The sequence below is a fragment of the Sitodiplosis mosellana genome, unplaced genomic scaffold (assembly GCF_009176505.1).
Source record: "Sitodiplosis mosellana isolate CC-2019 unplaced genomic scaffold, AAFC_SMos_1.0 Smas_scaffold_6166, whole genome shotgun sequence".
Taxonomy (NCBI): Eukaryota; Metazoa; Arthropoda; class Insecta; order Diptera; family Cecidomyiidae; genus Sitodiplosis; species Sitodiplosis mosellana.
This window is the reverse complement of record NW_022601407.1, coordinates 128,340-142,469: the sequence shown is the minus strand read 5'-3', so window position 1 is coordinate 142,469 and position 14,130 is coordinate 128,340.

Here is a 14,130-nt window from a genome sequence, read left to right as displayed (position 1 = left end):
ATGGATGGACACACACGTGGATGGATGGATGGATGGATAATTTTGGGTACTTATGACCGCTAGCCAAAAAATTCTGCGCTTTTTCTCCCTCCGACTAGATGCGCGAAAAAAGCGTTATTGGGATAGTATCTTAATAACATAATATTAATTGAGTTAATAATATCCATCTTAATAATGCGGGGGTATCATAACACTGACAACAACATCATCATTTGCAAGATGAAATTCGTCCAAAACCTGCTGACACGGAGTGAACGCTCACTTAACAAACGCACTTGTTCATCTTGCCGGTTTGACAGTTAATGTCAAATCGACTTCTGTTTCAGTGTAGTTTTCTGTTCGAACGCAAGCGTTTTCTCAGTATGGTCCGCAAAATTAAAAAAACAAATCTGCCACGAATCAGTTTCTATTTTGAATCTAACATTTTGTGTTTTTTTTTAATTATGGAAACTCCAATATATCATATAAAACCGTAATTTTCTCTCATACAACTCAATTGAAAATTGGAAGAAAAATAATTTTTTTTAAATACGGGTTTAATCTACCGAAAGAAAGCAATTTTTTTGTCTTGTATGCCAGCGGCATATTTGCACAATTTTATTTGACAGAATCGAAACATTTTTATTTATTTAAAATTCAAATAATAATTATTATTTCACCACACAACACAATGACGACTATGTTTGACACTGCATTGAATACACTCATCAATGTAGTTCCCGTCAAAATGTGTGGCGTTGTTGGTTTGACCTTTAATGATCGAGACTATCGCGGTGCTTAATAATATGTTATTATTATAGTTAATAATAACATGTTGTTAGTGCTGAATCATAGGATTTATTAAGATAACACCCAACATAACGCATAATATGTTATGTCGATATCTTAATAACGTATCGGCCGTTATTATTATGTTATTAAGTAAAGTTAATAATATGTTATTGCCCGTAAATCCGTAAACAGCGGCTGGAATATGCTAAAATCGAACCTGTGCCATATCTCAAAAACTAGAGCTGCCAGAGCAAAAATAACGGCAGATTCAGATTCGGCGGCCCCAAAAATCATGAGAATGAGTTTTGGAGCTTTTTTTATTATTGTCGAATAGTGTATTTTGTGTGTAGTCAGTAGGGCTTCTGAGATTTGGATTCTGAATGAATTCAGATCTCTCAAAGCAAGTTTAGAATTGAATTTAAGGCCAATTTTGTGAGGTTGATTTCAAAGCCATTCAAGCAATTCTCTGTAGGTGGTCAAGCTTTTTTCACGCGGTGCAGATTATGTACATACACCTGTATTCATGTGCTCCATTTTTGAATACACCGTGCGACAAAATAAAAGTTGTTATTTTGCACATGGGGGGTTTGATTGCACGTTGATAGAGGACCCCAACACAAACATTTCTGCATCATTACTTTCTCTGGAAGACGTCTAAATAAGAAAAATATCGTCTTTGGTAAGCTCTAAGGTAGCGCCTATCAACATATCACAGTGAAATTTGGTTTAGAGCTCTAAAATTATGGTAGAAAACTACATTACTTGAAAAGTGAGACCTTCCCATAAATTTTGGTACCCCATTCATCAAAATCGGTTGAGAGGTTTGCGAGATATAGCACAAAACATGTTTGAGCTTACTCAAAAATCGTCAATAGCCAACTTTGATCGGTGAGTACGTTTTTCTGCAGATATAACAGCAATCTAGGTTTTGAAATCTAATTTTTTCATAAAAAAACTGATACACGGAAAATTTGAAGCCAATCGGGTGAAAAATTAGGGTACCTCCCGAATAAATTCGGCTATTTTTCGAACAAAAATCGAACATTTGTTCGAGAGGTACCCTAATTTTTTATCCAATTGGCTTCAAATTTAGTATGGATTAGTTTTTTCATGAAAAAATTAGATTTCAAAACCTATCAAAATTGCAGTTTTATCTGCAAGAAAGTATAGTCGCCGAACAAAGTTTGCTATTTTTCAGTTTTGATGAGTTCAAACATGTTTTGTGCTATATCTCGCAAACCTCCCAACCGATTTTGATGAATAGGGTACCAAAATTTATGGGAAGGTCTCACTTTTCAAGTAATATAGGTTTCTACCATAATTTTAGAGCTCTAAACCAAATTTCACTGTGATATGTTGATAGGCGCTACCTTAGAGCTTGCCAAAGACGATATTTTTCTTATTTAGACGTCTTCCGGAGAAAGTAATGATGCAGAAATGTTTGTGTTGGGGTCCTCTATCAACGTGCATTCAAACTCCCCATGTGCAAAACAACAACTTTTATTTTGTCGCACGGTGATATATACCAAAATTTTCGCTCGCATCAATGTATAATATTTTGATATTGATGGCGAAAAATTGTTATATAACTTATTTTGAGTCAAAAAATGTCAGGGGCTCATGTATACAACTTGCACCGGGCGCCGTGTCAACTCGGACAAGGGCATTTCAACACTAAACCCATTAATAGTGTATACAATGTAAGAGTGTAGAAAAAAGCCAAAACGAAACGCAGTTTTTCTTTGAATCCAAATCGAATTACAAACCCACAACACCAAATGGAACAGAGCCGAGCAATCACACGAGTTTTCAAGTAGTTTTAGAAATATTGCACATGTTTTAGTGTATCTTTAAAAATGATTGTGTCAGTCACGGGTTCAAAATTTTGAAGATCCATAAAAAAAGTTGGAAAACTGTTAACGGCTGAAATTATTGTAGCCTCAATACTCACTTTGCGATATGTCAGACGTGAAACCACACTTACCGTCAACTATCTCTTATGAATTATATATAATTTAAAATAATAATTGATATAGTGAACTCTTGCACATAAGCACCTTGATTATTGTCATTACAATCATTGAAGAGATTTCCATTGCAATTTTCCTCATGCTTTTGACATAGTTCTTCTTTGAATATGAGACTTATAGCGAGTTTCAGATACGATAATAGCAGGAAGGGAATCGAAAAGAGACATGCATCGAATAAGCATTGGAATGAAAGCTCTCATCATCAACGCTCATCATCTGTGCTTTTCCTTTGGCTTTAGTGAATCTCTTTCTTCAAGTATTATTATTTTAATGTCGTTTAATCTACTTCAGCTTGGAATAGTTTGTTGCTGTCCTTTTTATCTTCGTTCAATATATGTAGATAACCAAGATTCTCATGATTGGCGTCATTAAAAACCTTGGGTCTTTTCAAGTTATATAATCAGTCGTTGGTAGAGTGTGGGTATTTGTATTTGTATTTTTATGTATGTCGTTTCACTTTGGAACCAAAAGTAAGTGAAATATGTTTTGTACTAGAGAAATTTCTTACTAAAAAAATAACGTGACAGCAATTGATATAATCTTACAATGTTCATTGTATTGAGTTTGCTATGTTTCTTGTATTCTTTAAACTGAAATACTAACGCTGCGTCAATAACTATATGATTTGTACTTGACCAAACACTGTTCATTAATTAATTTTCTTTTTAACCAGTGAATATGAACTGCTGAGAATATTCGATGGAAGTGTTTGGATGCTTACTAAGCATTGCTTAGTCAAATATAGATCATGTAAAAATTTGTACAAAAAAGTGGAACAAGTGTTGTTGTAATTACAGCTTAAAAACCACAAAGAAGACGTAAGGGAATGTACCCATGAGTGGGCCACCTAAGCCATTTTGACAATAACATGTTTCAATTTTTCACAAGTCGATTTTTTGGGAGTTGAAATCGAATATGAGGCCAGAAATATGTGAAAACATCACTCGATTTGGTCGTGTTGGTACTTAAAATGTTCGTAAGGGATCATACTAGATGTTCAAAGGCAGAAGAAGTAGAAATCGTTTGCTTTTATCTGTCAAATCGAAGCTCATGTTTGTGATTTGCTCATTTTGACCTGAAATTTGTCTTTTATATGTAAATCAATTGACACCGAAATTCATCCAAATCGCAATCTGACAAGTACCAAAATGTTTGTATAGATTCTGGCTATACGACACAAGTCAAAAACTGAACAAAAGTCTACCACCTGGGTGACCTGTAGAGCGAAAACTTGGTAAAAGTTGTAGATATTGACGAGCCAAACAAAACCTTATAATCAGTTTTTGCCGAGAATTGGCTGGAAAAATGATTTAGGTCGAAATGTTGCGATATGAATTGGCTTCCGAAATCGCTGTCATGAAAATTTTGATATGGGGCTTGCCATGGGTTTTTATATGGTACCCATATGATTTTTTCGGACAAAACCAATTTTTTTGAGGTATATTTTTCGAAACTGCCCGGGCCTTTTGGATGAGGGACAACTTTTTTTTTGGAGCAGTCTACTGAAAACGTATAAAATTCTAGTAAACACTGTATAATATCCATTATTATTGAATATTCATTGGATTAAGAAAGTATAAATATGACAAGAGTACATAAATACATCTGAAGCCTTGAAATCTCCATCATTACCGACGTCGCAATATTCATATACGGCAAAAAATAATAAAGATACAAGCATTCAAAGTCGGCTTTGGGTACATGGTGCCCAATGTACGGGTTAAAAACTGTCAAAAGTTCAAACTTTAAAAACCATTTACTAGCTATAATATAGCTAGGTGGCGCTAGCAAGAAAATGCCAATGTATAGGATTACACTAGACATTGTGAGGCTGATTAGACATTTATTTGATTTCAATTTTTTGCTTTGTTTGATTTCAATATGTTATGTGCCACGACAAATAAAGACCTCATATTTACATTTTTTTTAAATGCGTCCTATTTATCGATAAAATCGAAAAAGAGTCAATAGTGACAAATTGCGGTAACAGCCTGAAAAAATTGAATTTCATAAGAACTAATGATGCAGAAACCATTTTGCATTTTGTATAATCATCAGGTTTTTTTAATCTCTTATTGGTGATATATACACATATCAAGTTTTAAATTAACCGTTAGATGACCCCTACAGGTGGGCGGAGTAAGAGAGTATAATTTCATACTCCTACTCCTACTCCCATACAAACGGAAAATGAGTAAGTCTCGACCTACTCTTATACTCATTAGTTACTCTTTGAGTAAGAGTGTATATACTCAGAGTAATTACTCTTTGACTTTGAATATGTCTCGACCTACTCATTTTCAATTTTTTTCCTCCTCAGAAAAAGTTATATGTCCTTTATATATTTTTCTGCGGGAGGAAAACGAGTGAGTAAGTGTAGAGTTACTCTTTTGCAAAGAAATGAGTATGTGGAGACATACTCAAATGAGTAGGAAAAAGAGTAGGTGTAGAGTTACTCTTTGGGGAAAAAATGAGTAGGTCGAGACATACTCAAAATCAAAGAGTAATTACTCTGAGTATATACTATACTCTCTTACTCAAAGAGTAACTAATGAGTAGGAGAGTAGGTCGAGACTTACTCATTTCAAAAATGATTGAGTAGGAGAGTATATACTCGCGATTTCGCCCACCTGTAGGTGACCCTTAGAAACACTGGAATTCATACTTCTGGGTAGAATTCTATTCATAATGCAAATTGGAATCTTACATTATTATTTTAAAAACATTTTTCATATTTCTCCTACAAAAAGTTGTAAAAAACAGTGAAGATCAAAGCCCATTAGCCGGATGAATAATTTTTGACACTTGACACCAGCGCCGCATTTAGTGAGAAGTTGAACTAAAAATTAACACACGAACTCCTATATCGGTCACAGTGTATACTGTTTACAGTTTTGACTACCGCGGCGCACTAGTTCGTTGCTAGCAGGCATTGGTGAAGATGAATTGGAAAACTGTTGAAAATATGAAAATTAAATGATTGTCGATGCAATTTATGCATATGTACTGTTTTTAAAAAGAGTAAACCGCTTGAATTTCGGCGCTTATAAATATGAATAGTGATTTTGTAGAAAATCACTTCTTTCGCCAATAGTAGTGGTTGTAATTTGACAGATTACCATTGGTGTATGTCAATCGTACTAATTCCGTCTTATTTTTTATTTTTATTTTTATTTTTATTTTTATTGATTTATAATGGTATTGAAAACAGGAAAAAATCCCAATAACATTCTTCACCTATGAGTTCTGATCACATTTTTGTTGACTTTCAATTTTACATTTTCTAATTACTTTTTGGCAATATATTACTAATAGTAAAAAGCAAAAAGAAAAAATAGTATAATTATTTAATTTAAAATTAATAAGTTGTAAAAAAAATAAGAATTGATTATAATTGCAGTTAAAACATTGCCTTATTATATTGCCATTTGCATCAATTATTTTAATATTTTAACTTTGACTGAAGTTGCTCATTATTTTATTTTTAAACAGTTCATAGTTTGCATCAAGAATATTAGTTGCTTTGAATTTTCTTTCGTATAGTAACTGCGTTCTAGTCACAGGATTTCTGTGAAGCCCATAATCATTATTTGTAGGTTGAGGATTGAAAAGTATGTTCGATCTATTCGACCGTCGGCTTATTCTGAAGTACGGTCTAGAATGTGAGCAATAGTTCCGGTTGTGTACTAATTTATGTAGTAAGCATGCATCAAAGTATTCCCTTCTCATTTCCAGTTCTAACATATTTAAGTATTTGATGCGATCGGTATATGATTGAGGATTTTGTCTGAGTTTGAAGAAAACAATTCTAGTGTATTTCTTTTGAACTCTTTCAATTTTCTCTTTATGATTGATCTGATAGGGATTCCACACCGCAGTGTTGTATTCCAATCTAGATCTCACCAAAGAATTGTATAAATACTTTAGGCATGTCAGGTCCTGGAAATCGGCTGTTGCTCTCATTATGAATCCCAACATGCTGTTAGATTTTTTTACGATTGAGTTTATATGTTCATCGAATTTGAGTTTGTCATCAAAGATGGCTCCCAGATCTTTGACAGAACTGCACTGAGTGAGCAGAGTGGCATTCATAGTATACAGCGGTTGAGATGGAACGGTTTTGTTTGAAAAGATCACCACGTGACATTTTTCAATGTTTAAAAGTAATTTGTTGACTACACTCCACTCGTGCAGTCTATCGATGTCGTTTTGAAGTCTGTCAGCATCTACTTGAGATTTTACTTTGATATAAATTTTTAGATCATCAGCGAATAGGAGAAACTCACATTTTAGGATATGACTAAGGTCATTGATGAAAATGTTGAATAAAATTGGTCCCAGAATTGAGCCCTGAGGAACCCCCGAAGTTGGTTCAAATGTTGCTGATTTATCACCATTGAAGGTGACATACATTCGCCTATTAGTAAGATATGATCTGAACCAGCCTATGAGTTTTGTGTCAATACCAAAGTTTGCCAGTTTAGACAAAAGAATTTCGTGGTCAACAGTATCGAATGCTTTGGAGAAATCGGTATATGCGGCATGCACTTCACACTTTTCATCCAAGGCATTTGACACATAGCTTACGTACTCAATCAGATTTGTATTGGTTGACTTATTTCTCATAAACCCATGTTGCCTAGGTGTGATTTGATCTTCCACTATTGATATTAGGTGTAAGTTAACGATTTTTTCGAAGACAATAGCTATAGAATTAGACATACAAATTGGTATATAGTTCGATACCAATGACTCATCACCTTTCTTGAAAATTGTTGTCACGAATGACGTTTTGAATTCATCTGGATAGATGCCTGACCGGAGTGATCGGTTGAAAATCATTGAAAGTGGTATTGAAATTTGCTTACAAGTCTGTCTCAGGAAATAATTGGGAATGCCATCTGGTCCGCCGTTCTTATTTAAGTCAACTTTATCGATAATTGTTTTAACATCAACAGGTGTGATGTGGAATGATTGATCGGTATTTGAATGAACGGTATTGGTGATTTTGATTGAGCGGTCTGATGAACGGTTGTTGTAAGTTGACTTGAAATAAGTGGCAAACAGTTCACAAATTTCCCCCGGTCTTGAGACTATGACATTCTTTTACTTAAATGATGATGGGTAGCTATTTGTTTGTTTCTTTCTCTTAGTGAATGCCCAGAACAGTTTTATGTTTGATTTGATATTTGCTTGGAGGTTATTTAAGTAATTACTGTAACACTGTTCAATTTTCAGTTTGCATTCCTTTCTAAGATCAGAGAAAAACATAGGGGTATTGCAACTACCATAAAATATATGTATTTCATCAAGTTTATCAAGCTCTTTCCAAGTTTATGCATAGTGTTGAACTTTTGTTCAAGCTCTACCATCGAAATGTACAGTAAAATAATTTACGGGCACGACGTAAGATGGCGTTTTTTCTGGTCAAAAAAGTTGCAATATCCCCTTGGAGAAAAACTGATAATCACTGTCCAGAGCGGTTCTCTTCCACCTAAGTCGAGCCTCATCTTTCTTTTTTAATTTACTTCTTAAATCAAAGTCAAACCAGAAGGGGTACTTAGATTTCCTCCCGTGAAGGGGGGTATGTTTCTGAATAATGCCATTAAGTATGGAGTAGAATTGTATCATTGCTAAGGCATAGGGTAAATTGTCAATGAATCGCCAGTCAATAACATCCAATTCTCCACAAATTGCCACATAGTTGGCATGTCTGAACTTGAATTTTCTGTGGTTTACCACAGGAAGAAATTTTAATTTAATATCGATTATTATTTTTAGTGGTGGATGATATGTGTCTGGTTCAACAAGCGATTCCCTTGCCTTTGACACTTGAATTGCTCTATGTGGATCGGGGGAAAGAACCAAATCGAATATATTTGTCTCCTCATTGTCGTAGTATACCTGTTTAAATTGTTTGAAATTGCCAAAGCTGATGAGATTGAGAACCTCATGTGCGTTTGCATTGTTTGTGTCTAAGGACGGGACCAGAATGCCCTCATCCCCGACATTCCATTTAATCATTGATACATTGAAGTCACCCAGTATGAGGACACGATCAGATGGATTTATCAATGCCAAATTATCCTTGACCTTTTCAGAAAAGGCAACATACAGATGGGTATTACTAGGCATTGGCGATATGTATACTGTGCAAATGTACAAAAAATTATCTGATCCTTCGAGTTTGACTTGGATCCAGACATTCTCAACAAAGTTGATATTTGTTTCGAAGTCATATCTCCTAATTGAATCGATTGAGGGCCGAGGGGAAAATCACTCTTTGAATTACTTTTCAATTACTTTTCAAAACTATCAAATTACTTTTTCTATTACTTTTTGGCACGCTATTGTCAAACCAACAAACAAACGTTTTAAACAAACCATTACACTCATATCGAAAAATTATACTAATTTCATTTTAGTCATGCCGCATTTGGAAAAAACGCAATCGAGTCCACACCAAACTATCTTTTTTCATCTTCATTTTTATTTTATAAACGAAAATGTTTTATTTTACGATAATGTATCCAAGAATACTTCGGGTATGTGGTTTATGCCAAACAGACATAACCAAACTATTGATGATATCCACCTCAATTACTTTTTTTCGGGAAAATAACTTTTCTATTATCATAATTACTTGTGACATTTCAATTACTTTCAAGTGATTTCCCCCTCGTTGAGGGCTTATGCAAAATCCAACAACCACCTCCTCTAGTGGTGCCAGTTGCCTCGTAATTTCTGTTTCTACGGTGGGAAATATAGTTATTGGAAATATATTCATTTGAATAAAAATCAGAACTAAGCCATGTTTCGGTCAAACACACAAAATGAGCCTTAATGTTTAAAAGGTTGGTGAAGAATTTCTTTGTTTTGGTTCTCAGTCCTCTCAAATTCTGATAAAAGAGCAGCGACGCTATGATATCGTCGAATGATAACGACGAAGCCATGATAAACGAAGAAAATTCAAAGCAAATCGATGAATCAATGAGAAAAAAAAAGCAAAAAAAATAAAAAATAATTACGTTATTGAAAAAAAAGTTAGCAAGATGAAATGATTTTAATGAAATATTTGATAATAGTAATTTGGTTCGAATCAAAATGGTTTCAATTTACAATGAGCAGTCCAATCAAAATTATATTTACAGGTCATTTCACTGTGCTGGTTGCTTTTCTCCGTCTCTTGTCATTCGATAGCCGTGGACTCATGGAGTCTGGCTTGGACCTCTTTGTAGTTGACTTCATTCCTTCGGTTAGTTTCGCCATTGCCGCCATAGAACGAACGACTGTTGGTTTGTCGCTTTCGGTTTTCTTAACAAGGCATCCATTAGCCGCAATCGAACACGAGTGAATCGTTTGTTCGCGCACTCCCTGACGTCCAATAGCCAACAGACGAGCGGAGAATAGTGTAATGTGATTATTGATGAAAATTTGCTTTTTTCGCTGGTCGTCGGCGCATTGTGCTACATCATCAAGTACAACATTCTTCTTCGCTTTTGATTCCAACGCTGATAGCTTCTTGTTGAAGTCGCTGAACTTCACCACGATTGTGCTCATTTGAGCAGATTTCCCAATCGTACGGTATACACCAGTGAAGTCAGATGCCACAAAGTTCAATCCAAATGCTTTGAAGATAGTCAGTGCAACATTGGTGACGTCTTCGTTATCCGGTTTCGGAAAACCGCAAATGTTCACGTTGTTTTTCAACTTTTGATGTTTGTCCAGCTCCTTATCGTACGCAATAGCGTCAACCTTGCTTTCCATGTCATCCAATCGGCTAGTAACAACAACTACATTTTGTTTGTTCGATTTCAGCTCAGCATTGATTGCTTCGAATTTACCGTCCAGTGACTTCTTCATCGTTGCGATTTCATCGGTAGAGTTTTGGTTTTGCCCTTTGATGTCCGATAAAATGGATAAAAGTTGATCATGTTTTGCGTCGGCATTTTTCTTGTTACGTTTTCCATCGATATTGGTGGTGTTTGCATTCACGGCGTTCGATTTGGTTGTCTGGTTTGATGCTTTCGTTTTACTTGAACTGCGTGCACGATGGTTTTTTCCTCTGTCTGTCGGTTCACTCGATTTAACGGACGTTAAATCTATTTTCGGTGCTTCTTCATCACTCATGAGAAGAGAGTCATCGTCTTCAATAACCATTTTTGCTTCCGAATTTGCCATTTCAATGGTGATATTTCAATTCGACGGGATGATGAGAGAGAAAAAAAACAACCAGCACTGAATGACACACGATGTTTGCTTATGTCATTGAGTCATTGTTGACAATTCACCGGCGAAAAAACGAGCGAAATGATACAGCCCTGCACGCTGAATAACTCTTCTTCTTTACTCTCTTCTTTTTTCTTTTTTTCAATTACTTCTTTTTTCAATCGACGATAAACAAGATATTTCACGCTTTGCCGACTAAACTTCAATTTTTCCGAGGCCTTCTCAGTTTATTCTATTATTAGAAAGTGTTTTGACTTCGATAAAGCGAGTATTTATTTTGCAATTTATAATTTACTTGCAGCAGCAATTATTGCGTGTGATTTGGTGCGTTGACGTTTCACTCTTCACGTTTTGATTCAGTTTGAATTTGAAGAGTGTGTTATTCTGGTTGTCAGAGCTCACCGCGATTGTCTCGATCATTGAACGTCAAACCAACACAGCCACACATTTTGACGGAAACTACATTGATGAGTGTATTCAATGTAGTGTCAAACATAGTCGTCATTGTTTCACATGTTTCGATTCTGCCAAATAAAATTGTGCAAATATGCCGCTGGCTCACTACACAAAAAAATTGCTTTCTTTCGGTAGATTAAACCCGTATTTAAAAAAAATTGTTTTTCTTCCATTTTCAATTGAGTTGTATGAGAGAAAATTACGGTTTTATATGATATATTGGAGTTTCCATAATTTAAAAAAAAACACAAAATGTTAGATTCAAAATAGAAACTGGTTCGTGGCAGAATTGTTTTTTTTTTCAATTTTGCGGACCATACTAAGAAAACGCTTGCGTTCGAACAGAAAAATACATTGATACAGAAGTCGATTTGACATTAGCTGTCGAACCGGCAAGATGAACAAGTGAGCGCGTTCACTCCGTGTCAGCAGGTTTTGGACGAATTTCAATTTTCAAATGATGTTGTTGTTAGTGTAATGATACCCCCACGTCAGAGCTATTGTTAAATGGATGCCATTAAAATTCAATCAACAAAGGAGGGTGGTGAAGGTCGATTTTCTCCGTCAGTTAGTGTTGGCTTCGAACGTTCGTTCGACAATTTGAAAAAAGAAAAAATTCTGTTCGTTCATCCGTTCGACATTAATTTTGTTCGATGTTCGGTTCGAACAATATTTTTTTATATTGAATTTTCTAACGAACAAGCGTTCGAAAGTGTTCGACGGCCAACACTACCACCAGTGACAGTTAAGAAGAAATTTCAGCAAATCCATGGACCATGGACCATGGATTATCAGGATTTGGCCAGATTTCAGTACTTCCTTTTTAATGTGCACCTGTAAAGTCATTTTACTCATGTTTTGTGTGGAATTTCACCACAATGCAAAGAAATTGAAGTGCTAGAATCAGGCCACATTCTGAAAATCCATGGATCAGCCCGAATTCCACCAGCCCGGTGTCTAGCTCCCTTTGGGGAGATACATCACGGTTCGTTTTGCCGATTCACTCAGCCGTTTTCGAGATATTTCTATGTGCAAATATTTAATAATATAATTTAATTGCGACAATTTATTGACAACTATAACATCAATTAAAAATATATTAAAACAAAGCATGCGAAAAAATTAATTTAATGCAACACCAACACATGTTTTTCAAATAGTGTTGGCCGTCGAACACTTTCGAACGCTTGTTCGTTCGTTCGACATGGTTTTAAAAAAAGGTTTTGTTCGTTCGTTTGTTCGACAATTTAAAAAAAATATTTTTTGTTCGTTCGTTCGTTCGACAATTTGAAAAAATATTTTTTTGTTCGTTCGTTCATTCGACATTCATTTTGTTCACACGTGTGCAAGGGGGGGTATTCCGGTTTTACCCCCCCTTAGGATTCCAAAATGTGGACCCCCCCAGCGATTTGGAAAATTTGACACTAGATATAATCGATTTTCAGAAGTGAGGACCTTTTTTTTAGTCCTCACTTTTCTCTGGATACCGATTTAACACTAGATAGAATCGATTTCCCAAAGTGAGGACCTTTTTTTTAGGTCTTCATTTTTTTTCACACCCATTTATAAATTTGCAGACCCCCCCCCCCTGGCAAAATCATTTTACCCCACCTAGAATTTTTGACCTTGCACACGTCTGATTTTGTTCGATGTTCGGTCCGAACAAAAAATTTTAAATTAGAAAATTCGATGTATTGATCAAATTTATTATGTAATTGTTACAGCTAGTGTTGGCTTCGAACGTCCGTTCGTTCGTTCGTCAACATAAAAAGAAACTGTTTTGTTCGTTCGTTCGTTCGGAAGGTTGAAAAAATATTATTTTTTTCGTTCGTTCGTTCGTTCGTTCGTAAAATTGAAAAATAATTTTTTTTTTCGTTCGTTCGTTCGAAATTGTTTTGTTCGTTGTTCGGTCCGGACAACATAAATTTTGTATGAAAAAAACTTTGTTCGGACCGAACAACGAACGAACAAAAAAATTATTTTTCAATTTTACGAACGAACGAACGAACAAAACAGTTTCTTTTTATGTTGACGAACGGTCGAACAAGTGTTCGAATGTGTTCGAAGGCCAACACTAGTTTCGCTCATGCTTTTATTATTGGGCCGTTTTTTTCAATTTTTGAGGCTTTATTGTGAAAAATTTGTACAATATAATTTATTCAAAGTAATGTCCATCGGAAGCTATGACTTTTCCCCATCTTTCTGGTAATTTATGAATTCCGTCCCAAAACAACTCTGTCGGCTTGGCGGCCAAAAAGGAATCAAGCCAATTTTTGACTTTTTTGAAAACAAGTGAACCGTCCTCCACATAGGTGATGTCTGGAGATTACAGCGGGGGCATAAAGGATTTTCAAAATTAATAGCTTCTTAGAAATTTTGGACTTGATAGCCAAAAAGTCATTTAAAAAATTTCCTTAAAAATTCGCTTTTTTTGCGGCGATAAGTCAATTTTTCGATTTTGCTGTCAGAAATTGGTAGGGGGAGTATGTGTAAGTTGACCCCCAACCAAAACTAATGAATTTCCTGATCAAATTGTAACTTTTTCGGCTCTCTTTCCAATGGTATATCAAGTGTGCATTCATCTTCATTCCATAAAAAGTTATGACTAAAATGATTAGTGCGGGTCAACCTACACATAATTCCC